The following is a 476-nucleotide window of genomic DNA, read 5'->3' on the forward strand; positions in this document are numbered from 1 at the left end:
GCTGCGATGGCCGAGTGGTTAAGGCGTTGGACTCGAAATCCCCTGGGGATTTCCTGCGTACGTTCGAATCCTCCTCGCAGCGCTACTTCTTAAAGGTTTGTTTACTGCTCAAATAACGATGAACTGGAGTTGACGAACCGCATTCCCTCTCTCAGAGAGACTCTCCAGCGCGGCTTATGCTTTTAATTCGGAGCCCAATGGTCTCTTGCAAAATTGCGAGACACGTGAAGGAATCTCTCCCAAGCTCCATCTTAAATTCTGCCCGTTCGCAGAACTTGACATTGATCCTATTTCTTCCTATACTTTGATCCCACCTTGTCTCTGTCTCTGACTCTCTGTGTTTTTCCCTCATGGACTTCTCAGGCTTCGTTGAACGGCCACGGATGATCGAACCTGGAACACCGGCAGTGAAGGGTAAAGATGGAAAGACTGAGACGGGGGGAGAAGCAAAGGTGCAACCCAGCTGATGAATTCGT

General features: G+C 49.8%; 1 non-coding gene across 1 annotated transcript; it reads left to right on the plus strand.

Annotated features, from left to right (window-relative positions):
• trnas-cga (transfer RNA serine (anticodon CGA)) lies at positions 1–82 on the plus strand. The gene has a single exon. It is a non-coding gene; the product is annotated as a tRNA-Ser (tRNA).
• The last annotated feature ends 394 nt before the right edge of the window (positions 83–476 follow it).

This window comes from Heptranchias perlo, unplaced genomic scaffold (genome assembly GCF_035084215.1).
Source record: "Heptranchias perlo isolate sHepPer1 unplaced genomic scaffold, sHepPer1.hap1 HAP1_SCAFFOLD_240, whole genome shotgun sequence".
NCBI lineage: Eukaryota > Metazoa > Chordata > Chondrichthyes > Hexanchiformes > Hexanchidae > Heptranchias > Heptranchias perlo.